This window comes from Eleutherodactylus coqui, chromosome 8 (genome assembly GCF_035609145.1).
Source record: "Eleutherodactylus coqui strain aEleCoq1 chromosome 8, aEleCoq1.hap1, whole genome shotgun sequence".
Lineage (NCBI taxonomy): Eukaryota > Metazoa > Chordata > Amphibia > Anura > Eleutherodactylidae > Eleutherodactylus > Eleutherodactylus coqui.
Window position 1 is genome coordinate 109,725,514 of NC_089844.1, and position 26,476 is coordinate 109,751,989.

Sequence of the window (26,476 nt, forward strand, 5' to 3'; positions counted from 1 at the left end):
TACTTGCATTGACACCACTTTTGAACACTTATTTTACTGCCTTATTGAAAGTTCAGCATGAACCGCTACTGAACGCTGCAAACTCCTCCAAACCTTTTATCTGGGAACAGGATCATAAAACTGCTTAGCAGTCAATTGTCCAAATACTCTGAGCCTGTGAAAATGGAGGGGCTAAGTAAAGGCTCATTTAGATAGAATCGAAACGCGCGGCCATCATGCACTGTTCGTTCGTCGCTCATTTCCAGCCAGCTAAAAATGAGCGATGAGCCTTATTAGCACCGCTCCCTGATATCTCAGCGGGCGGTGCTGATAGCATTCTTTCAGCTGGTATCCCGCTGGCAGTTCTCAGCTGGACAGCAGCTGAAAGCACTGAAGAACAATGCAGCTGTTTGCATATTCAGAACAGCTGCATTGTTCTCCAAGCTCTCGCAGTGGTATTCTGCTCCGCCTGCATAACTCTTAAGTAGCTAATTAGCTACTTAGAGTTATGCAAAGATGATCGCTCAAAACTGTCACTCAAATTGTCGTTTGAGCGATCATCGCGCTGTGTAAATGGGCCTTAACAAATGGTTGTGATTTCTGAAGAACAGTTAAAGAGGTTATTCTAGTTCTAAGGGTGGATTCAGATGACCGCATATCGGCTAGGTATTCACGCCGAGCCGATATACGGTGTCCTCATCTGCAAGGGGGGGGGGGAGGATGGAAGAGCCAGGAGCAGGAACTGAGCTCCCGCCCCCACTCTGCCTCCTCTCCACCCCTTCTCCGCCCCTTTGCACTATGTGCAATGAAATGAGGTGGGACAGGGGCGGGGCTAAGTTACGCCTCTCCTCATTGCAAATAGTGCAGAGGGGTGGAGAGGAGGCAGAGAGGGGGTGGGAGCGCAGAGCACTGCTCCTTGCTCTTCTAGCCTCCCCCCTGCAGAGAGAGACGATGTATATCGGCTGGGCGTGAAAACCCAGCCGATATAAGTTCGTCTGAATGCAGTCTAAGATTGATGACTTGTACTCAAGATAGGTCATGAGTAGGTCATCAGCGTGGATCCGCCACCTGGGACCCCAGGTGGTCGTGCAGTTTCCCTGGGCTCCTGTTCTAATGTACAGAGCTGCTGTATTCCTGAAAGCAGATAGCTCTATATACTGTGCAGTGGTCTGGAGCAGTACTGCACACTGAGTTCCATAGCATTGCAGTACCTCTATAGGCTACTGCACAATGCATGGAGCAATTTGCTTCTGGCAATACAGTAACTCCATATATAACACAGCGGCCAAAGGAAACAGCTGATTGGCAGTGGTCTGAGATGCTGGACTCCGCAGATGAGCTTCTGATGACCTATCCTAAGGTCCTAAGGATAGTTCATCAATGTAAGAAGTGGGGCAACCCTTTTAATGCAAGATTTTTGTTCAACGCCTTAAATTAAAGATGAAAATATCTACTTTAATTGCATATTGATGGCACTGTTTCAAATGCATTGTGGTGATGAGCAGAGGATCAATCATGAAGAATTGTGTTGCTGTCCAAATACTTCTGAACTCCACTATAATGGACTACCCATGACCAGACCAATTCTAGGTTTGAATCAGGCCATATATATTGAAGATGGTGAAATCTTTTGATAAGAACCATTAGGCTTGTATAAGCACTCACAATCTCCCAGTGAGATGTAGGAGATCACATTGGTGGAGGTCTCACTGACAAATAAAGTAGGCGAGACATGATGAAAGAATATCTATCAGTGTAAAGGTGGCCAAACAAATACATACCTATGTCCAGCTTACAATAACTAACTCATTTAAAGGGGGTTTCCAAGTTTTGAAAGGGTATCTTAAAAGGATTCCCCTACCATTGTGTAAAACAACAAAGGAACTGATACTCCCTTCTTCCCCTCCAGGTGCTCCAGGTCTCCTCTGTGTTGTTTACAGGCTGCAGTCAGTCTGTGGCGTCCCATAAACCTGCTGCTGCAGCCAATGACAGCACTCAGTGATAATCACTGTCATTGGCTGCAGCAGCTTGTTTATAGACAAATAAGACAGTTGCCTGCAAAATGATGTCAGCAGGAAGACTCAGAATAACCGACAGGGCATAGGCGGGAAAAGGTTCATCGAAATTTGCTACTGGAGGACAGTCAGGGGGCCCTCTTAGACATCAGATCAGTGGCAATTGCACACAGTTCAGTGACTTTGATTCTGTGTGAATGACCACTTAAGGCTAAGGTTAACATCTTTGTTTCCTCTTTGTTGAAAATTGCAGGATTCTTGTTGTTAAAACACCGGAAACCTCAACAGACCACCATATAAAACTCTTTAGGATCAAGTGGATACATTGTTCACATATCTGGCACGGCAAAATGGTTTCTATTATGCGTAGAAGCCATAGCACAGATGTAAGCAGAGCCTTAGAGATATACGATAGGTAAGATAAAAGCAAAAACAAGATCTTCTGTACATTTAGTCATCAACCAAATAATGAAGTGCATCAATGTCACCCATGATAACTGATTAGAAGTAGCTGATTTATGAGCTATTAGACCATGAAGTTTTTACACCGACATTCCTAATCTTTTCAAGACCCCGGTGACACATTTAGCAAGAAACACAGAAAAAGTAACTTCTTTATAGTTAATATATGCATTCCAAATTGATTACTGAGGGCTGAATATTTTATTAAAGGTTCATTTTATTCCTCATTAAGCCCGAGAATCTACCAAACCGTTGAAATAAGTGCAATTAGACCTGGCACTGTTTAAAAGAACTTTTCAAATACAAGCTGAAATATGCATGCAAAACGGATTTCTTGCAGAACAAAATGTGCAGTATAGATGGATTTAGGTTTTTTTTCCTCAGATGAACAGTCTATTCAAAATGAACAACTATGTGAGCAGTTACAGTGGATAACGGATTAAATGTGTGTGGGGAAAGGCAAGTGATAAATATATTATATACACAGACACTACTATATATTAAATACAAACACTAAGTCAATATTTTTGGAGCCCCTTCATTGTAATAGCTGGTGGAAGCTCCCACTCATGGACCACTAGAACAGATTTTTAAAAGCCTGGGTTTTTTTTTGTTTAACAAGTTAGAAAAATTGCAGAAAAACAAAGTTGTGTAGGGGGACGTTCATATGTAGTGGAAAGGATGTAATCCGCATTAAGGCCTTAGTCAGACGGGCGTTTTTTCGCGCGATATGCGCATGCGTCCGACGATTTTTTAAAACCATTGCTTTGCAATGGTATCGGACACATGAGCGCTTTTTATGCGCTCGTCCGATAAATTATAGAACAGAAATCGCAGATCGCACCTATCTGCGATCTGCGATTCCTGTTCTCTTCTCTATATGCGCTCAATGGGGCCGGCGGCAGCAGTGCCGACCCCATTGAGAACATATAGAAGACAAATCATTCTTCTCTGCCACAGCTGTAACAGCTGTGGCAGAGAAGAACTATGTTTGCCCATTGAATTCAATGGGCTGCCGGCGTGCATGAATTCATGAATGGGTGTGAGTCAGACCTGCCTCTGATTGGCTCAGCGCTGAGCCAATCAGGGGGCAGGTCTGACTCACACCCCCTTCACACCCACTGCAGGCCGGCCGCGGGGGAACTCCGGCTGCCGGGAGCAGGTGAGTATGTATATTTTTTTTTATTTCAACACTTTTCTGGATGAATTGCAAGGAAGGGCTTACATATTTAAGCCCTTCCCGACAATTCATCCTACACTCGCCCGCAGCGCATTGCTTTCAATGGATCCGGCTGTATTGCCGGCTCCATTGAATACAATGCGCTGGACAGCTCCGGCCCGTTTCTAATGAAACGCGGCTAGGAGCAGATTTTCGGGCACCGGTCACGCGATTTGCGGATGCGCATCCGTCATGCGATCCGCAAATCGCGCGAAAAAACGCCCGTCTGACTAAGGCCTAAAGCAGCATCAAAACCCGCACCATTGGTGGATCCGCCGCAGATTCCACTCTTTCAATTGAATAGGTGAAGCCTGCTGAGGATCCGAGGCAAAATCCACACCAATAGTGCAGATTTTGAGGCTGTTTTTGCTGCAGATGTTACATTGCAGAAAAGCCGCCCCATTTCTGCTATGGGGGAACAGAAGCATGAGCATCTTCACAGTAATTCTCTGCACAGAGCAGTGGGCAGCACACTTTGTAGTGTTGTTGACTTGCAGCACTGGGGTCTTGGGCTCAAACTAAGGGAAACATCTGCATGGATCTTGTATGTTCCCCCCATGTTTCTCTTCAAGTAGTTCTTTTTTCTAAGGTTTTCCTCTACATTTCAAAAATAAACTGATAAGTTGATTGTCTTCCTATAAAACTGGTCTTAAGGTCCATTTAGACACAACGATTTTTGCTCAAAATTCACTCAAATGCAATCTTTTGAGCGATAAATGTTGTGTGCATTTACACGGCAAGATGATTACTTAAAATTCGTTCAAACGGCGAATTTGAGTGACAGTTTTGAGCGTTCACTTTGCATAAGCTTTTAAGTAGCTAATTAGCTACTTGAGAGCTTATTAGTGTGTAATGAAGGCTCCCGTTGTATACAAAAGACAGTGGGAGTGCTGTCTTCTGTGTACAGCTGCGGTGTTCTTGGAGCGCTCAGCTAGTATACAGCTGAGCGTTCTGAGCGGGGTATGCAGAAGACAGCTGGAGCGCTGTCTTCTGTATTAACTGCTGTATCCTGCTGAGCACTCTGAGCGGGGTATGCAGAAGACAGCTGGAGTGCTGTCTTCTGTATACAGTTGCTGTGTTCTCAGAGCGCTCAGCTGCCATCCTGCTGGGAAGTCCCAGTGGGATACCAGCTGAAAGAATGCCATCATCAGTGCTGCCCGCTGAGAAAATCAGTGTGCGGCACTGATAAGACAGCGCATTTAGACAGAACAATTATCACTGAAAAGACACAACTTTTGAGCGAGTTTTGAGAGATAATCATGGTGTGTAAATGGGCTTTAAAAGTGGCTATATAATTCAGATAACTATTGGCCAAACAATCATTCAATCTATTGTTTCCCCAATACGGAGAGGGAAATAAGCCACTGCCAGACACTTCTGCAGGTTGCTTATCTCCTGTGAGAACAAAACCTTGGACAAATCTGATCCTTCTTACCCCCGATCTCTGAAAATAGTCAGACAGCCCCAAACATATTAGTTGGTTGGCTGATCCAGGCTGGTTCAGTACATTCATCTAACATGTACAGCCACCATGTGTGTGAGTGATAATGAATTAAGATTAGGAGTCCGATTGTCATCACCCATGTGCGTGCCCCAGACACTATACAGAAGAATATGCTGGTGCTATATACCAAACACCACAAACTGAGGTTCTGCCAAGCGAACAAAGTAGGGAAACATCTTTTGGAAGTCTGAAGGCCTTTCTAATGGATACATCCAATACAAAGCTGAATTTTAGTGTTTTCCCTTTAATAACATTTTCAGTTCCCATACTGCTAACATCTCAGTTCTATGGTATACATTGTCACAGCTAAATAAGCAGAACTAGATATTTGGGGCCTGAGAACATCCAGATGTTTGTCTTTGATGAAGAGACTCCAAGGACCCATCAAACTTCAATTTATGCTAATAAACTGATGCTCAAAATTTGGAATTTAGTCACCATGTACTTCACTGCTCAAATAACTGATGATTTATTAATACAAGAACCCACTAGAAACCTAAAGGACTAGGATTCCCACTAAACAGAAAGGAAAACAAACATCAAATTAAAAAGGAAGGCAGACTTTTTGGCAAGGGGTTTAATGTACCTTCCTCCCAGCCTCGCTGAATTCCACAAATAATCCCAATTATTTTTAACCTTTTTATCTTGCATTCAGCTTTGGCATTGCAATTAGCATTATAAAAGCAAAAAAGCGCTTACTTGCTTTATATACATAAATGCATTATTACGTATATGCCCATTATTCATCCATTCAAATCTCAGGTCAACAGTAAGGCCCATTTAGATGGGACGAATGTCGAGCCAACAATGCCCGACACTCGTCCCCGCACATACTAGCTCCACTGCTGCTGTACGGGAGCTAGTATCATTAGCTCTCAGCAGAGAGGCTGCAGGGGATTTCTCTCCTCTCACTCCCCCGCCCCTCTCCATTGACTTAACATAGCGGCCGTTCAGTACTCAACAAATGCTATTTACACTGAACGATCATAGTCAACTCATCGTCCATCATTTATGCAGGAAAAAACGATGCATGATGAGCTGATCGCTCAGTGTACATAGCAGCTGTTCAATATTGAAGGGCCACTATATTAAGTCAATGAAGAGGGGCGGGGGAGAGTGGGGAGAGAAATCTCCTGCAGCCTCCCCGATCCCCTGCTGGCCGCTCTGTGAGTGAGCCAGCGATACTAGCCCCCATGCAGGAGCACAGTATGTGGGGACGAGTGTCGAGCATCGTTTGCCCGACATTAACCCCGTCTAAATGGGCCTTTGTCCACAGGATAGACCATTAACAGCTGAATAGCAGGGGTCTGCGGCCTGTTACCTCGGCTAACCAGCTATTTTGTGCTGTGATGACGTCACTGTCATTGCGCCTCTACGGTGGTTTGATAGATAATAGATAGCTCTGCTACACGCACGTGCCACACGCACACAGCTCTGCTACACGCACGTGTCACACGCACACAGCTCTGCTACACGCACGAGTCACGCACACAGCTCTGCTACACGCACGAGTCACGCACACAGCTCTGCTACACGCACGAGTCACGCACACAGCTCTGCTACACGCACGAGTCACGCACACAGCTCTGCTACACGCACGAGTCACGCAGACAGCTCTGCTACACGCACGTGTCACGCAGACAGCTCTGCTACACGCACGTGTCACGCAGACAGCTCTGCTACACGCACGAGTCACGCACACAGCTCTGCTACACGCACGAGTCACGCACACAGCTCTGCTACACGCACGAGTCACGCAGACAGCTCTGCTACACGCACGAGTCACGCACACAGCTCTGCTACACGCACGAGTCACGCACACAGCTCTGCTACACGCACGAGTCACGCACACAGCTCTGCTACACGCACGAGTCACGCAGACAGCTCTGCTACACGCACGAGTCACGCACACAGCTCTGCTACACGCACGTGTCACGCACACAGCTCTGCTACACGCACGTGTCACGCACACAGCTCTGCTACACGCACGTGTCACGCACACAGCTCTGCTACACGCACGTGTCACGCACACAGCTCTGCTACACGCACGTGTCACGCACACAGCTCTGCTACACGCACGTGTCACGCACACAGCTCTGCTACACGCACGAGTCACGCACACAGCTCTGCTACGCGCACGTGTCACGCACACAGCTCTGCTACGCGCACGTGTCACGCACACAGCTCTGCTACGCGCACGAGTCACGCACACAGCTCTGCTACGCGCACGAGTCACGCACACAGCTCTGCTACGCGCACGAGTCACGCACACAGCTCTGCTACGCGCACGTGTCACGCACACAGCTCTGCTACGCGCACGTGTCACGCACACAGCTCTGCTACGCGCACGAGTCACGCACACAGCTCTGCTACGCGCACGAGTCACGCACACAGCTCTGCTACACGCACGTGTTACGCACACAGCTCTGCTACACGCACGTGTCACGCACACAGCTCTGCTACACGCACGTGTCACGCACACAGCTCTGCTACACGCACGTGTCACGCACACAGCTCTGCTACACGCACGTGTCACGCACACAGCTCTGCTACACGCACGTGTCACGCACACAGCTCTGCTACACGCACGTGTCACGCACACAGCTCTGCTACACGCACGTGTCACGCACACAGTTCTGCTACACGCACGTGTCACGCACACAGCTCTGCTACACGCACGTGTCACGCACACAGCTTTGCTACACGCACGTGTCACACACACAGCTTTGCTACACGCACGTGTCACACACACACAGCTCTGCTACACGCACGTGTCACACACACACAGCTCTGCTACACGCACGTGTCACACACACAGCTCTACTACACGCACGTGTCACACACACAGCTCTGCAACACGCACGTGTCACACACAGAGCTCTGCTACACGAACAGCCAGGCTCTGCATGTTTTATGTTTTAGGACCTGTGACGACGTCGCAGTCATGTGATCAGGGGCAGAGCATGTAACTCACTCACAGACAGGTGGTCGTTAGTATTTTCATAGCAGCCCAGTGGACAGCACAAAAATGCTGTTCCTGATGGCATCCTGTTGATCAGCTATTGATAACTGATCCTGAGGATAGGTCTCAAATGCTTCAGAGCTGGAAAACCCCTTTAACTTCAGTGATCTTCAGAAATGCCTAGACTTCGAAGCTAAAAGGGGGACAGCATTAGGAGTGCTGGAGGCCCTTCATTGAGACTAGTGGAGCTCCCGACTCAAAATCAAATAATTGCTTTCTGAAACAATAATCTTTATTTATATAGCGCTAACATGTTCCGCAGCGCTTACAAGACAGGGGAAATAAAAACAAGACCACAGCTACATGAAGTAATCAGTTGATGGAAACAGTAGGGTTGAGGGTCCTGCTCCAATTAGCTTACATACTACAAGTAATGGGCTGATACAGAAGGTAAAGGGGCTGGAGATGTGCACGGTATGGCGAGGTGGAGAGCGAGGGATGCTATACACACAGACAATGGTCAGGCCGTATAGTACCTGAAAAGGTATCACTGTAGGGGCGGTTGATTATGGCTAGCAGGGATTGCAGTCAGTAGGGCAGGGAGCGTGTTATCAGGTAGAGTAAAGAGGGTTTGGTTTAGGGGATATGGTATGCCTCCCTGAAGAGGTGCGTTTTTAGAGCACGCCTGAAGTTTTGTGTGTCAGTGATTTCCCAGATAGCTTTTGGTAGCGCGTTCCAGAGGACAGGTGCTGCTCTGGAAAACTCTTGGAGGCAGGAATGAGAGGTTCAAATTAAAGGGGCACTTAGTCTGATTTGGTTAGAGCAAAGGGTGCAGGCTCTGTGGTGGATTGAGATGAGAGATACAATGTCGGGCGGCGCAGTACTATGGAGCGCTTTATGGATTAAGGTAGTGAGTTTAAATTGAATTCTATATTTGATGGGCAGCCAGTGCAGTGACTGGCACAGGGCAGAGGTGTTCGAGTAGCATCTGGACGGGAAGAGGAACCTGGCTGCCGCATTCAGGATCGATTGGAGGGGGGAGAGTGGCGCAAGGGAGGCCGATCAGCAAAGAATTGCAAAAATCGAGCCGAGAGTGGGTGAGGGCAACAATGAGCGTTTTTAGCGTGTCCACGGTGAGAAAAGGGCGGATTCTTGCGATGTTCTTGAGGTGCAGCTCACCTGTTCAGGCAAGAGATTGGATGTAGGGGATAAGGGAGAGATCATAGTTGAATATGACCCCAGGGCAGCGGGTGTCCTGTCTGGGAGTCATGGTGGTGCCACACACTGAGATGGAAATGTCAGGTCAGTTAGCAGAGGGTGGAAACAGGAGAAGGTCAGTTTTTGAGAGGTTCAGTTTTAGATAGAGAGAAGACATAGTATTAAAGACAGCGGACAGACAGTCGGTGGTGTTCTGGAGGAATGTTTCTGTGATAGCACGAGAAGAGGTGTATAACTGGGTGTCGTCAGCATAGAGATGGTACTGAAAGCCAAATCTCCTGACGGTCTGTCCAATGGAGGCTATGTAGATAGAGAAGAGGAGGGGGCTGAGAACCGAGCCCTGGAGACCCCAACAACAAGGGGGAAGAGGGTGGGAGGTAAAGCCAGCAAAGGAGACACTGAAGGAGCAGTCGGATAGTTAGGAGGAGAACCAGGAGAGAGCAGTGTCCTTTAGTCCAATGAAGTGAAGCATACTGAGGAGGAGTTTATGGTTAACTGTGTTAAATACTGCAGAGAGATCGAGGAGGATCAGTAGGGAGTAGTCACCCCTCAATTTGGCCATCAGGAGGTCTTTTGACACTTTAGTCAGGGCGGTTATGTCGAGTATAGGGGGCGGAAAACGGATTGTAGGGGGTCAAGAAGAGAGTTTTCTGAGAGATAGTTTATAAGGTGGGAGCAAACCAGGCGTTCTAATAGTCTGGAGATGAAGGGGAGGTTCGAGATGGGTCAGTAGTTGGCAGCGTCAGTCAAGTCAAGAGTCAGTTTCTTTAGCAGTGGGGATATGATAGCGTTTTTGAATGAGGAGGGGAAGATACTAGAGGTCAGAGAAAGATTGAATATAGTGAGTGGTGAGGTGGGAGATGACCACCGGGAAAAGGGACCAGAGGAGGTGTGAGGGAAGAGGGTCACTAGCACAGGTGGTGGAGTGAGCAAAGGAAAGCAATCTGGAAACTTCTTTCTTTGTCATTGGTCTGTGTACAGACAGTGAGCAGAGCTGGTACTGACGAGACTAGGGTCGGGGCTAGTCTGGGATTGGGAGGTTATTTCCCTACGGATGTCGTCGATTTTCTTTTTGAAGTAAGCAGCCAGCTCTTCAGCACGGAGATCCGTCACGGGAGGCTGCAGTTTTGGGCTGAGAAGGGAGTGGAAAGTGTCAAAGAGTCATTTAGGGTTATGAGATAGTGAGGAAACGAGAGAGGTGAAGTAGACTTGTTTGGTGTGGTGGAGAGCGAGGTTGTAGGTTCTGAGCATGAATTTGAAATGGAGAAAGTCTGTGGACTTTTAAGACTTTCTCCACAGCCGTTCAGCACACCTAGAGCACCGCCGGATGAAATGCCTTCATTATGAAAATTTAAGGGTAAATGGGGTTTCAATTCTCGTGAGTGGTGGGGGTCTCAGCGGTCAGAAACTTTACACTATTCACAAGAAATAGAATACGTTTTAAACTTGGCACAACCCCTTTAAGTGAATGGGTTGTACTGCTGCAATGTGATTAACAGCTCTGGTCTTGGATCCTGCTTCATAATCCTGCGCTGGGAGAAAAATAAACACAGCGCTATCAGCTTTATAAACTATAATTTCTGCACACAGAGTATACAGTATATACTATAGGTCTATAGAGAGGCCGATAGTTCAGCAGGTTGTATGCAGTCAGCTCCCAATTTAGCAGCAGAGGATGCATACACAAAAGGAAGCAAGGGGTTAGGAGGTCAACAATCTTCTATCCCATGGGTATTCATGGACATCTCCCTTGGATACCAGACATAAACAACCCCGGGACACAAACACCTTCATTTTTGAAGCAATTTCTAGAATGTAAAACAATTCTATTCTCTAGCTTGTTGAAAGATCCTGCCGGGTCTCATCCTGGCATCCTACCATCTGTACTACCATAACAAGGCCATCCATAATACCCAACAATGTCTTAGAGACGTTTCTTGTCTGTCCATTTTAAGAGTTACGGCTTGAAAGCTATTTAATCATTCTTACTGCACTGCTGTTGGGTTAACAAGCTTTACTCTATACTTCAATAGACTCCAACAGCCATCATACAGAAGAGTGCATACAAGGTGAGAAGGAGATCAGACACAGAAGGGACTAGGTTGGAATAGGTTGCATAAGTAAGAACTAATGGAAGAGGTAGAATATTGCCCATAAGCCCAAAGCTACGGCGTCAGAAAGGGAAGCGGTTGGAATTGGTGTGGATTTTCCACAGTGAAAAATCTGCACCAAAATCCTTGTTAATTTCCACACTGTTGGTGCAGATCCACAGCAGAATTCATGCCTTCAATCGAAAGGGTGAAATCTGCTGCAGATCTGCCACAAAGACCACGTCAAATGTGCACTAAATAGTGCAGATCTGCACTAAAATTTACAGCCTGTGAACATACCCTTAGGGCGATTCCTGTCTCTAAAAATTGTGTCAAATGGGCAAATTTTTGCTAGTTTCCATATTAAGGAAATTATAGATCACTTCTTGATGCAGAAACGCTCATTTCCATCGACAGAGCAAATTCCACGTGTGGAGCCACGCCAAAAATCGTGGCAATATTCCGAGTTTATAGGAGGAGGAAATTGCCACAGAATATTCTGTGGTGATTCTGCCGTGTCAACATACCGTTTAACCCCTTTAGTGGCACGCTGAGAAAATCTCTGGGGCTTGCTGCACTGACCATGCAGTTAAACCCGGGAAGATTTCCGTGGACAGCTCTAGTGCTGAAATGTGCAGAGCACTGAGCGGTCATCTAAAATCTTCTGGGGTTTTTACTTGCATTGTTGACTCATTTAAAAAAACCTGCCCTGTGAGGCATGACATGGTAATAATAAACCTGCCACTGAAGGGGTTAAGACCCGATATATCACTGGAGGACAAGATGACCCGGCTCAGGCTCACGTATTTTGGCCAAGTAATGTGAGCAGAGTCGCTAGAAAATAATGCTTGGACAGATCAGTGGCAAAATAAGACCCGGCCACCATGATGGCTGATATGGTTAAAGTTGATACTGGCATGGATATCACACAACTGAGAGAAGCAGTGCAAAACCGAAAAATATGGAGCAGGGAGGGAGCCTTTAGCAAGTCATCAGACATTTCTCTATCACACCATTGTTACATCGAAAATCGCAGTTCCCTTTTCTATCCAAAAAAGGTAAGGATTGGTTATTTTGCAATAGGTTTGGCTCTCCACACAATGATAAGCCCAAATAAAGCACTGCGACAAACAACCTACTTGGGGGGTACTTGTTTCCTGCCTCCTATCCGTTAGTACGTTTATACAGTCCAAGTGTGAACTTGTCATATACAGAGAGAACATCCTCCGTATAGCAGGAGACGCACTAAATTAATAATTGTGATCCAGTTTTCACAGCTCTTTGTATAATCTTGAGAAAGTACAGCTTAGTCACTCAGAACATCCTTTATTAAAGGCGAGGACACTAGCCCCAATTTTCTATCTTCTGCTGTTTTCATCAGTTGTCATAGCAACTTGGCCTTACATTTTAAAGGCTGCAATCAGGGAGAGGTGTTGTTTACTTCATATAACGTAATGCAGATCCTATGATGGAAAGGCAAGAAAAAACTCGATTGTTCTCAAGTACAACGCACGTGTATTTCTGGCAAGACACGAGACGTAATGGGAAAGAACGAAGAAGAAAACCGTCACTTACCAAATACAAATAAATGACCTTCATTTTGGGGAAACCTGCTGCATAGTGATAAAGTACTGCCACCCCGCATACATAACAATCACGGAGGTTCTGCTCACATTGGCATCGTGACTTGCGGATACGGAATGTGACAACTGATCAACTTCATAGACAATTGGTCTGTCCGCCGTTTTGACAGCAGGAATTGTAGCACGTTTTTTGCAAAAAGGTGCAATTCTTGCCAACAGATATAGCCGGCCCCCGTCAGAGGCTTCTTGTGGGAATGTGGTAACGTATTCTTAAAGGGGTTGCCCAATGAAAACAACTTATATCCACAGGCTGGGGAATGAGCATGTGATCGGAGGAAGTCTGAATGCTGGGACCACCACTGATCACAAAAATGGGGGTCTTGAGTGTCCACATATGAAATGAAGCAGCGATCATGCATGCACACTGCTGCTCCGTCATCTCTATGGGACGGCTGGGGATAGAGTACCAGCACTGGGCTAGCTCCAGCAGCACCATAGAGAAGAATGGAGTTTCAGTGCACACCCGTGGCTACCCACTCCGTTCATACGGTGACACATTCAGGACCCTTAGTTCTGGTTATCGGTGGAGGTCCCAATGGTCTGATCCCCACCAATCAGACACTTATCTCCTATGCTGTGGGTAGGAAATAAGTTGGATTGGAAAGGGTTAATGAGCTTGCTCAAGGGAAACAATTTCCCTGCCACCCGCACACTTTCATTTATTTTCGGTGGAAGAGCGCATTGTGGATTCATTGGAATTACTCAACAGACACACATAAAAATGACCCGTCATGATGATTTTAAAAGCATTTTTTTTTCAGTGTTGGCTCTGGTCCACATTAAGATTTTCCCACATAGCGCCGATGTTGGACGAAGGCTGACACATTTCATGCAGGACAGCGCTCCCATGTCGGAGACTGTTCTGCATATGCATGTGTATTGCTGCAAATACATTAGCATGTTACAGTATGCAGAGCCGCCTCCGTCACCGGAGCGCTGTCCTGCATACTGTTAGAAATAGGTGTCAGCCCTTGACGGACATCAGAGCTATGCAGGTAAATCTTACTGTCAGATGAGGGCCAACACTGGATTGGAAAGAGTTAGGCCCACTATGTCCACGGGCGGATCTGATTTGCAGAATCCGTGCGGGTGATCTGCAAGTCAAGCCATGCCACCCCTAGGAAAGCAAATGAAATAAAGCATGCGGATTTGATTTCCACTTCACTGCGGACCCCGCACGGACGGCTTCTATTGAAGTCAATGGAAGTCGTTCGATCTGTGGCCCATCCGCAATTGAATTCTTTAAAAAACTCACTGCGCATGTGCGGTGGCGCGACGGACGGTGCTTCTGCACACATTCGCAGTGAAGAAAAGAGAAGACACGGACAGGTAAGTTGAAGTCCTGCAGTGTCTTCAGCCGCGGGCAGGGTTGGATTCTGCGGCGGGCTCCTGCATGCGAAATCAGATCCGCCCGTGGACATGAGGCCTTAAAGTCAGATTTGAAGCACATCTGCTTCAAGAGAAATTGGGGGCCTGGTTTTTGTAATGCATGTTATGTGAAATCTTCCAAACCCACCTTTCGCTGTAACCTGGGTCTGGGCCTTTAGTGTCTTCACATGCTTATCGGTAACCAGTTTACAGCAGAACCTGCAAGAAACACAAGAACATCACATATGGTGATCAGTGGGAAGAAGAAGATCATCATTCCTACAGCTGCATTTGACTGTAAAACCTCTCTCTGCAGTTATTATTTCTCTTCCTCATGTATATAGCGCACACATATTCCACGGCGCTGTACAGGACTTGATGTAGGGTTGTGTCCGCACTGGGGCTTACAATGCACACTCCCCTATTCTAGCTACAAGACATTGGACCTGTAATAGGTTACCTACCTTTTCTCAGGTGATTACAGCAACACTAAAACTTCATCCTATTCTTTTCCATACGCCAACACTGTGAACTACAACACACAGAGATAAGTGGCGCTACATAGCTGCTGCTCAATTCTTCCTGCCATCATAGATGGCACAAATGCCTGATCATTATTACACACACAAATCACAGTATGTTATATCTTGGTGCGTATAACGCACGCACACTCGCCAAGATAGTGCATGGCGGCACGCAGTAAGTAGGCATGTCATTGTGTAGTAGCTGCGCAGCAAGCCACAAATTATGTCCGTGCGAGTCCGGCCTTCACCTGATGCGGTTTGTTATCAAATCAACTTCATCCTCATGTGGATGCATTATGTAACTACATGTTATGTCTCATGCTCACTCATCATCACCATAGCATCTACAGGGTGGGCCACAGAAAAGTAGCCCGGCACCACAGTCTTATGAAACCTGGAAACCTGTCAGAGAGAAAATCTATATTAGTTGCCCATCGCAACCAATCACAGCACAGCTTTCATTTCCTATACTGCTGAGGTAAAATGAAAGCTGCGCTGTGATTGGTTACTACGGGCAACACAGATTTTAGTATATAATTCTGATCGATGCTCATTGCTGCCATTTATATACAGTAGATTATGCCTAGTCAAAGGACAAATGATCATCAGTATGATCCTTCGTTCCCATACAGACGGCATTTATCGGCAGTATATCCACCTGCTTAGGCTTCCTTCACACGGGCAGATTTGCATTGCAAAATCTGGAGTGGGATTCCGCCTCTGGATTCTGCAGCAAATCCATCCCATAGCATGCTAAGTCAATACGTGATTTCCTGCCCACAAGGGGAAATCAATTGCGATTTTCCGCTCGCAGGGGAGAAATCACAGCATGATGAGATTTTGTGCGGGCTATACACGGCTGTCTTCCATTGACGTCAATGGAAGCCATCTGTCTTGCGACCATTCTGCAATCATCATTGTAGAATGGTTGCAGGATCTGCGTTATCGCGGCGTCCTCTGTACAGCACATGTGTGTCGGCCGGCACATCAGAAGCAGAGGAGAAGACGATGGAGAAGTACGCTGGGGTCACCAGCCTAGCACCGGGTGAAGCTTCGCTGTGGGAATCCCGCATGCAGGGTCCAACCCGCCCGTGTGCAGGCAGTTTTACATGGGTGAGCGATTAATTTTTCTAAGATCGGATCGGCTGACAAACGTGTTTGCTTAATTGCAACTTATTATGGACGTGTTACACGGGACCAAGATGGGGGGAAAAAAAGTTCCTACCAAATCATCGGCCCATGTAAAAGACCCTTAATAAACGTGCTCATCCGGCATCGGCGCTAACAGGCTTTCGCACACAATCCCCTGCCTGGAAGCTCTGCTAAGTATATTAAGTCAGCGTTCCAGTCTGAAGGAGGGAAAATCAGTGAGAAATCCTAATATGGAACACGAGACTCATTATGTCTGACAGAAATGAAAATAAATACATTTCTAATGACTTATGCCGCGTCCGCGCCAGCCTAACATCACTGGTAAATGAATCAGGGTGATCGCCTCGCCATGAAAAGATTGTCCGGAGTCTCCGGGTTAATCACAGTATTGCAGATACTCCTCAGACAAGCCAGGATACTTGACAAACAAGTGTATTACTATTTAATTTCCGCAAATATGTTGGATTCTGCCAAACGCCGCAGAGTTCTCAGAGGATTAAACAATAGCCATCTTACAGAACACAGCAAATAAATATATAAATCAATCGTGACACGTACTGGAGATAGACGGATCCGGGCTAGCCAATCTAGTATCGTTAAAAGTGCACTAGACAAAAAGTAATTCACTGTGGTATGCCTAGTACAGGCTCAAGGGGGCGCTGCTGGACATCGGGACTTTCTATAGTATTTGTTGGTCTTAGCAGGACTCACCGCAAGCCATGCAACAGGAATAGGGCGCCATGCACATTGCAGAGTCACGAGCACCGAGCAGATAGAGTGTGTATACCGTATACCGCTGTATGTGTCATCCATGATCAGCACTGTATTACGGAGGGATGCACAACTAGAAATGATAGTTCTAGGGAGGAAGATTCCCTAACACAGTGTCCAATGGAGCATGACAATTTTCATGCTGGGGTCTTTCCTGTTGGATATTAAGGAGGCATTCAAAGAAACAAAAAGGCTTCATAAACTCCTATGGACAGAAAAGTATGGCTCCACACATCTTAGAGGTAGATATACATAGCCATAGTATGGTCGTATGCATGAGGCATAACATAGTAAGTGTAAAGTTTTGCCGTTCGTGCTCCTTCAAAAGTTATGGACACCCTTGTGCTCTACTATTTTATTTGCTGCTGTACAGTCTGTATAACTCCTTCACCTAGCAAGTTACCCTGCTGCTCTGACACAAATACAACAGCACTGCTCCTGGCTTTGTCAGCTCTCTTCTCTCAATGTTAGGGCCCTTTTACACTGAACCATTACACTGGTCAACAAACTTTTTTCATCCGTGTTGCTTTCAGGTGGACAGATTTTTGTGTGCGGATTTCAAATCTGTTTTCAGTTTTTTGTAGCATGTCTACCGAGTTTCCCAGAAAATAAGACACTGTCTTATATTAATTTCTGACTCAAAAGAGGTGCTAGGTCTTATTTTTGGGAAGTTTCTTATTTTGCTTACCTAGCAGGCTCAGTCCAAGTCCTTCCAACTGCTCTCCAGAGTCCCAGCACAATTCCTGCAGTCCTCAGCCACCCACATAGGATAAATCATAAATCCCGCCTCCACGAAGCGATGGCTGTAATTGGTTCTAGCGCTGTTCAGCCAATCAATGCAGCACTCTATGAACTAATCACACCTATTGCTTTGTGGAGGCGAGATTTATGAATTGGCTTAATACATAAGTCCTATTGGGGTAGGACTTATATATTAAGCCTCACTAAAAATCCTGAAAAATCAGGCTAGGGCTTATTTTCAGGGTAGGTCCTATTTTCGGGGAAACACTGTAGTTTTTGTCATTAGATGCATTATGTTTCAGTATTGTTTGTAATATGAGTACTATGTAATCAATATTATTTCTAATTTCAGATTAGATTTCACTTGCCATAAATTTAATTTGTTGGCATGCCTTAAAAATGATGGACAGTGATGTAAAATTACTGCAAATCTTTAAAAAAAAAAATTTACAAATTGTACTTGAGGTGTGCACTAGGCGATTAGGATTAATCATGGGTTCCATATGTTATTTGCTCTGCATGTTCTAGTGGACTGCGTGATTGGTTTCATGGGCGGAAGGCTTCACTTCCATGTGCGATACCAATGATATGGAGGTAGCCAAAATGATCATGACAAGGATTGCTACTTTTGCAGCATTACTACAATTGGCTTTTTGGCAAAAATAGGCATAAAATCATTTATCCAAATTTGGATTTGGCCATTAACCCATATGAATCCAATTTTGGATTCAAGGTTTTCTAGGGGGCTTTCTCTTTCTGATGTTATACAACGGCACATCTGCTGGTTAGAGCCAATACTGCAGTATGTGAAGCGCCAGAGAAGCTCCGACAGCAGAGCTGCTGGAAATACGCAGTAAGAATGTCTATTCTGACCTTTTCCGTCATCGAAGCTGTACAAGCTTCAATCAGGATGTCTGAAGACGTCAGACAATGGATTGGAAAGGGTTAAACCAGTTCCTCATGACTGAATTGATAAATGTTCATGATATATGTTACTCAGGTGCACTTTGGAATGATTTAATTTCTGGTACATTCTGAAATCTACATTTAAAAATAAATAAATAAAATCGGTAAAAACTATAGGTGGTCATATTAAAAACTGAACATGGAAGGAGAAAACTGAATGCATATTTGGAATCTGCATGAGAAGTTGGTCTAGGAAAATGTATTTTTGTTTACGATGAGAAAAAGTTATATTTTGTCAATCAGTGTAATCGTTCAAATTCTCACTGGATCGCAAGAATCTGAATAAACGGTTCAGTGTAAACGCTGCCAGAGACTGTACAACTAATGATTAGTTTGCTTACCATTTAGTTTCTGCAGGCATAAAAATTAAACAATGATCGGCCTGTGTAAACAGGCAGATGTTCATCTATAAAGGACTGCCTGTTTACTGTGACTGGAGGCAGGCGGAAGTGATCTCCGACCCACCCCGCTTTCATTTGCCTAGTAATCACTCCTGTATGAAAGCATGAGAACGAATATTGCTGCAACGACTGTCGGGCATCCCATATAAAAGGGCCTTTAGAGATACCGTAGTAGCAGCAGGGAATAGGCAGTAGAAAGCATCCAATTTAGCAGAGAGGGCAGATCACACAGGCTGTAGATAAAGAGGAAACCACAAACAAGGCAGTTTGCAAAAGGAGGAGAATGAATCACAAAGGCTGTACGTGGAGAGAGCAGAGCAATCGGAACTCTACAGGAAATCACACACTCCTCAGCATCAGTGTCCGTTAACACAAGGTAGAGCGAGCGATCTCTCATGAACTTGTAGAAGGAGAAAGGGGAACAGGAATGAAGCTGTGCTAATACATGAGAGCTAGTGAAGACATCAGCATCCCAGACAAGGAGACCTCATATCCAGCATGTATTACTAGGAGGGACACGACCATCAGAGAAAAGTCAAATTTTGGATGGAGATTGCAATCTGAAACTTTTTTTTGTAACTCAATGTAACCACTAAAATATTTAAAAAAACATTTTAGCATAAATTTCAATTAAAACTACTTCAAATGATCAAGAATATGGGATACTAACAATACACAGGTACTTCATCTGAGTATTATTGTATCTTGTCACCACCAGGAAGTCCTGGTGGAGACAACACTGACAGGCCGGTTACGCCCCCTGTAGCGGATTGGCTAAAAGGCAAGCTGGACTGCAGCCCACTAAGGGTTGTTCCACAGCGCCACCATCACCTGCAGAGGATCCTCAGGCAGGTAAGGAACTTGGTAAACCTGGGAGCTGTGGAGGCACCACATGCACACCCAGCTGCGGGAGGAGACGCTGAGCCATTGCAAATCCCCCTACATCAGTTGCAAGGGTTGGAGCAGATGCGACGGCAGTAGACACCAGAGCACTAAGGCAGCGGAGCCCCTGCCTCAGTGCAGGGGGATTGTGGCGGCGGCAGGACATACGGGACCAGTGAGTGACCGGAGCCCCCACTGATGCGGGATAGCGGCGGCTGGAGAGTAAGGAACAGTGAGGCAGCGGAGCCCCTGCCTTAGTGCAGGAGGATTGCTAGGGGTCCAGAGGTTAGCCATAATGGTTGCCATGGGGAAATGCTAGGGGGACGGCTGGTAGGTAGAAACTCCTTGCAGCAGCATGTATATACATTGTTCCCTGGGCAGCACGGTAATGGTAAGGGGTTTGTTTTCAGGTGAGGCTTACATCATTCACTGTTAATGCTTCCATGTTACCCCTGTAACATGGAAGTATTTACAGCTAATAATGTAAGCCTCACCTGAAAACAAAACCCTAAGCCTAACAGTTACCGTGCTGCCCAGGGAACAATGTATATATATAGGGTGCTGCAAGGACCTTAGAGAAATCACCCAATTGGGAGCTGTGTGTGACAGGGGCGTTTCTTCATGCATCTTCCGTCAAACCCCTAGCTTCCGGTGGTGACAAGCTACAATACCACCCTTCATCTGCAATAGGAGACCCTAAAACACAGCAAAACCACTTGGGGTAAAACTACTGCATGAAAGACCCTCACATACTACTTTATGAACAGCTCCCTCCATTAATGGTCATATACTTTTTTTGTTAATGCAAAAATGAAGAGAAGGTTGTGGTGCCACCACTGTAACAATATCCTGTAATTTGCCTTTAGTTTGGAACAGACTAGTCAGCAAGTTGCAAGAATAGCTTCAAAGATCCATCGCCTACTTTAAATTTAAAGATTTACGAATGCAGAAATCTAAAACAAAATGAGGAATACGGTAATGAAAGGTTTGTCCGAGTAAATTATATTTATTCACAGACCCATACGCAGCATTTCCAAAGTTTAAACGATATTATCTTGGTCACCAAATCCTTTTTTGTACTGTTTTTAACACTATGTCCTCTCTCTACCTAAAACTAAACCTCTCTAAAACGGACTTACTGGTATTTCCACTCTCCACTAACCGACCTCATGCTGACATCTGCATCTCAGTGTGTGGTGCCACCATAACTCCCAGACAGCACGCCCGCTGCCTTGGGGTCATATTCGATTCTGATCTATCCTTTACCCCCTACATCCAATCTCTGGCCCGAACAGGTGAGCTGCACCTCAAGAACATCGCAAGAATCCGCTCTTTCCTCACTGTGGACACGCTAAAAACGCTTATTGTTGCCCTCATCCACTCACGGCTCGATTATTGCAACTCGTTGCTAATTGGCCTCCCCTGCACCAGACTCTACCCCCTCCAATCCATCCTGAATGCAGCACCCAGGCTCATCTTCCTGTCCAGCTGCTACTCAGACGCCTCTGCCCTGTGCTGATCACTGCACTGGCTGCCCGTTAAATACAGAATTCAATTTAAGCTCGCTATCTTCATCCTCAAAGCCCTCCACAGCGCAGCGCCACCATATATTGCCTCCCTCATCTCAATCAATTACCCAGCCCGGGCTCTCCGCTCTGCTAACGAAACTAGACTGCACACCCCTCTAATTCAAACTTCTCATTCTCGCCTCCAAGACTTCTCCAGAGCAGCACCGGTCCTCTAGAACTCACTACCAAAGGCTACCTGGGCAATCCAGGACTCACAGAACTTCAGGCGTGCTCTAAAAACGCACCTCTTCAGGGAGGCATACCGCATTCTCTAAACAAACCCCTCTGTACTCCGCCTGATAACATGCTCCCTGACCTACTGACTGCAATCCCTGCTAGCCATAATAAACCGCTCCTGCAGTCATGCCGATTCTGCCGTCACACGGCCAAATGTCTGACCATTGTCTATGTGTATAGCATCCCTCACTCTCCACTTCGCCATACCGTGCACATCTCCAGCCCTTTACCTTCTGTATCACCCCATTACTTGTAGTATGTAAGCTCGTTGGAGCAGGACCCTCACCCCTACTGTTTTCATCAACTGATTACTATGTAACCGTGGTTCTGTAATTTTTGTTTTTTTTGTCTTTCTGTATTCCCCCTGTATATGTAAGCGCTGCAGAATATGTTGGCGCTATACAAATAAAGATTATTATTATTGTACGTTTTACCTACTTAGTAGATTTGGTCTGTTAGCAAAAGCTTACAAAACATCACAATTTAAACTCAAAACATTACAAGAAGCAAACTCATTTTTCTCATTTTTTCATTTAGTCAATATAATTGTTGTAAGCAATATGAGAAATTAAATTACAGGATAAAGTCCGGCCCTTTAGATAGTGCTGATATGATGGAAAACTCCTTTCCTGCGCCTAACGTTGGCACAAGGTACTTCCCTTCCAGTAATGGCCAATTTTATTTTACATTTTAAAAGAATACAACTTGGAAGGGAAACTCAGAGTGGTGATAAAGATATTAACACATTATCCAAGATGCGAGAACTTATTTATTCCATTACAATCGCTAGGAAGGTCAAACGGGGTTTAAATGTGAAGCTCCAGGGGCACGCAGCTTGGTGGGGAGGGGGCATACGTTACACTGTGCCCTTTAACAGATTGACTTTGGATCTAACAAGTTGGGTTTCTAAGACAAGAAATAGGATTGTAAATAATAAGTGAAAACCTTTTGTAGCCCCCGACTAGGAAATAAAATTCCCTATGGGTCCCCGGTAGCCCTACACGACAATGTTTTAGGACAGTCTTCAGCCGGATTTCCCAAGTAAAACTACTAACCTGCACAAGTCCATGATGATTCAGAGAGCGAAAGACGGATAACTTGATGAGCAGGAGCTCAGTTACTGATAAAATACTGGCCAGATTGGCTTTTTTTGTGCTTTCTCTCACGCTTTCACTGTTTTTCATGGTCAAACATACCAGAGTATTCATAGATCCCGTTAGATCTGAATCACAGGATTCATTAGGATCTGTTTGAAAACAGATCTCAATAGACCCCATTAAGGAAATTGCAGCTAATGACACATTAAGGGCTCATGTCCATCAATGGGTCGGATTCCGCATGCGGCAGCGGAATCCGACTGTCCACGTCCGAGAACCCTGCTTACCCGTCCGGGTTTTCTTTTTTTTTTTGCACTGCGGATGTGCGCGGAAGTGCCAGCCGGCGCATATGCAAAGTAGAGCCTTTTTTCCCCAAACTCCTGCTTTCCAGCCAAATCCGCAGTCAGTTCGCAATGTTAATTGCAGACAGGCCACGGATCGGACGCCTTCCATTGACAATGGAAGTCGTCCGCGAGGAAATCGCACTGAAATGGGAGATGTTGCGATTTGATTTCTGCACCCAAAAGTCCGCAAATCAAAATCATATGCTTTAAAGGGGTTGTCCCACGCCGAAACGGGGTTTTTTTTTTTCAATAGCCCCCCCGTTCGGCGCGAGACAAACCCGATGCAGGGGTTTAAAAAAAAAAAAACGAATAGTACTTACCCGAATCCCCGCGCTCCGGTGACTTCTTACTTACCTTGCGAAGATGGCCGCCGGGATCTTCACCCACGGTGGACCGCAGGTCTTCTCCCATGGTGCACCGTGGGCTCTGTGCGTTCCATTGCCGATTCCAGCCTCCTGATTGGCTGGAATCGACACACGTGACGGGGCGGAGCTACGAGGAGCAGCTCTCCGGCACGAGCGGCCCCATTCAGAAGGGAGAAGACCGGACTGCGCAAGTGCGTCTAATCGGGCGATTAGAAGCTGAAATTAGACGGCTCGATGGAGACGAGGACGCTAGCAACGTAACAGGTAAGTGAATAACTTCTGTATGGCTCATATTTAATGCACGATGTACATTACAAAGTGCATTAATATGGCCATACAGAAGTGCTGAACCTCACTTGCTTTCGCGGGACAACCCCTTTAATTCAGTTGCGGACGCCCATGTTTCCCTATGGGCGGCATGAACTGTGGGTGCCTTGCGCGGATTCCGTAATTCTAATCCTTCGTGGCCATTGGGCCTAACACCTCCAAACCAAAGGTATGCTTTTACTCATACTTGAGTTTAGCTCTGACCTCTTTTATTTGTTGGGGTGCCAGTGTTTTGGATGGCCAGAATACTTAATGGAGTTTTGCCAAGATTTAAAGTTCTTCTCTATTCACAGGGAAGGGGGTAACTTTCTGATTAGTGGAGGTCCGACTGCTGGAATGCACACTGATCACTCAGGACCCTAGTGCTGCAACGCAACAGTGCTAACTGCTGACTCATCATGCTCCACAGGAACCCCATTCTCATGACCATGGGTGTCCCAGTGGCAAGATCCCCACCAATCGGAAAGTGATCCCTTCTCCTTGGCAAAACCATAACAGAAACCTGGTAGCCAAAAATGGAACCACATCAGATCTGCCAAATTTCATTGGGATCCATTTGAAAACTAAGAACAGAAACCATGGCAGTAGTGTGTACAGAATCTTGTCGGTTTACTTTGTTTCAAGTACCTTAAGATACCTTCACACGTGACGCCTGGCGGGCGGTGCAGCGCTCGATAGCCGGTCCACCAACGATCACAGGAGCGATAGTCATTAAGAGAAAGGAGGTGAAGGGTGCCGGAAATCACTTCTGACCAACAGCCTCCATTCACAGCAAACAGGAGTCATTCAAAGATTGAGTGGCTCCTCTATACACGGCCCAACAGTCGCTCGTTTTTCAGTTCTGCTAGCGACTCTGACAAGTGAGCGATTTCTCACCCAGTGCCCATAAATCCACAGGACGACTATCACCCAAATTTGCTGCTTCCAGCAAGTATTCAAGCAATAATTGCCCCGCCTAAAGGTACCTTAATCTTTCATTTCAATCAAGTCCATCTGCCACAAAAGTAATGATTGTGCCTGGTTTTCCAAATAGGTCTACTCAACATGAAACCCAACACGCTGAAGTTTGTGTGCACAACATTATAAATTGCGCTAAACCTTTATTATTAAATAAAAGGTAATACGACAAACGGAACGATCTAAAATCTTAGCTTGAAAACACCTACAATTATTTGGCACAGTAGTTCTTCTACGATTGTGTCATTCTTCAAATGAAGGCTCCTTAGCTTTCCATAAAGACCACTTAAACACTCCATCACTCAGCTATCAAAAGACAGCTCTGGAGCCAGGACAGAGAGAAGAATTATAGATTTTGGCAAGGCATGTTTCCATCGAGTCTGCCGTGTTTATACACAGCACTGAGATTTCTAGGACTAGGACATTAAGATGGGTTCTGCGAATTTATGCAAGGTTAAAAGCATAATATTGATCTATGGAAACGCTTACAGGAATTGCCCCATCAACCGGAGACTATCAATCACAGGATCATTTTTAGATCTTCACTGCAGTAAAAAAAAAAAGTGCACATTTACTAAAACTTTGCATTAATTAGACAATGCAAACAGTTTTAGGCCTCATGTCCACGAGGAAAATCAGGTCCGCCGCGGATATGTAATGCGGATTTCTGCTGCGGATACAGTGAGGATGAGCTTAAAATTGTATTTTATTGCATGCGGGTGACATGCAGATACGTTTTTTTTCCACACTTGTATGTACGCGGATGCAATTCTTCCATCCGTGCGTGAAACATTGCACTTTACCCCACTTTCTAGTACTTTACCCACCTCCCAGCCTTGAAATCTGCTGTGGATCTCCCGCACCCTTTTAATTCACATTTAAGATCCGCAGCGGAACTCCCGAACCAATAGAGATCAATGGGGGCCATCCGGAGCGTGATCCGCACTTAAATGGAGCAGGTCACGTTTTTTTCCCTGCACATGAAATTTTTTATACCATCCGCGGCTATTTATATAACATATAGTCAATGCATTCCTATGGGAAATGTTAAACGTGGATCACGCGCGCGGGTGATCTGCTGTGGATTTTAAAATTTATTTTCCCCGTGAACATGAGGCCCTAAAAAATGTGCTAGCAGGAATTGGAACAAATCATTCGGGGTAAATGCATTCTTCAACTGAATGACGAATGAGAATTAGTTCACTTTTCCTTCCGTTGTTGAGCTTATGCATGCATAAAACTTTATGATGGGTCAGCCGTGTGAACAGGCAGTCGTTCATCCAGGAACGCTCCACTTCCATTCACTAGCCATGATCCTTCCCGTGTATAGTTGGTTTCATTTATTTGACAGATTTTGAACCAAAACCTTGGCTGGAAAAATTACATTTAGACCATGCCCACTTTCCAAACTTGGTGAAAAAAAAAGTGTCTAAGACACAATCGGAAATGTGATGCAAACAGAGCCCATAAGACAGTGTTATGATGCATTTTCTATAGCAAATGTGCCCTGCTGTATCCAAACCACAGATCCAACCAATCCAAGTCCAGCCAGTACACATGAAAATAAACAGTGGTCCAGAAAAAAAGAAAATTACCCAACTGCTAGAATACTGCCCAATATGTACAAAATATTACTATAAGGCCTCGTGTACATGGGCGGATTTGCTGCGATCTTTCATCGGGT

The 26,476-nt window shown here is 45.7% G+C and overlaps 1 protein-coding gene across 2 annotated transcripts in view; it reads right to left on the reverse strand.

The window, feature by feature from the left end:
- MRTFB (myocardin related transcription factor B) overlaps positions 1-26,476 on the reverse strand; it is a 263,949-nt gene that overhangs the window by 180,579 nt on the left and 56,894 nt on the right. For both annotated transcript variants that reach the window (XM_066576199.1, XM_066576201.1), the window contains exon 2: positions 14,609-14,679. The gene's annotated coding sequence lies outside the window, so the exon portion shown is untranslated. The remainder of the gene's footprint in view (positions 1-14,608; positions 14,680-26,476) is intronic.